The sequence below is a fragment of the Lagenorhynchus albirostris genome, chromosome 15, assembly GCF_949774975.1.
Source record: "Lagenorhynchus albirostris chromosome 15, mLagAlb1.1, whole genome shotgun sequence".
In the NCBI taxonomy this organism is placed as follows: domain Eukaryota; kingdom Metazoa; phylum Chordata; class Mammalia; order Artiodactyla; family Delphinidae; genus Lagenorhynchus; species Lagenorhynchus albirostris.
The window spans coordinates 72,787,158-72,787,570 of NC_083109.1; positions in this window are offsets into that span (position 1 = coordinate 72,787,158).

Below are 413 nucleotides of genomic sequence, written 5' to 3' on the forward strand. Positions count from 1 at the left end.
TTCCTGGCTCTGTGGCTCTTCTTTGGTTTCCATCGCTGCCTCGTGGAGACAGTTGGTCCCTTTTCCCTCACCCTGCTTCCTAGATATGATCTCGGAGATCTAATTCCTTAGAGCAGAGGTTTGCAGCCTTAAGTAACCCCTGGGCAGCACTAAAATAGCCTGAAGGAGGGGCCAGCCGGCAGAGCCTAAAGAATAAGTGCTGAGGGACGGGGGAAGGGCTCGTAGACAAAACGGGGGAGATAGAGGCTCTCCAGAAACTGTGGCCCTGTGACATGCTGTCTAGAAGACAGTTGTTGAAATCTCCCAGTCTTGTTTATCCTTTACTAGTTGGAATCAAGAGTCCTCTCGCCTCAATTTTCCAATCCCCTGCCCTCGGCCCCAGCTTGAACAACGTTATAGGCTCTTCTAACTCT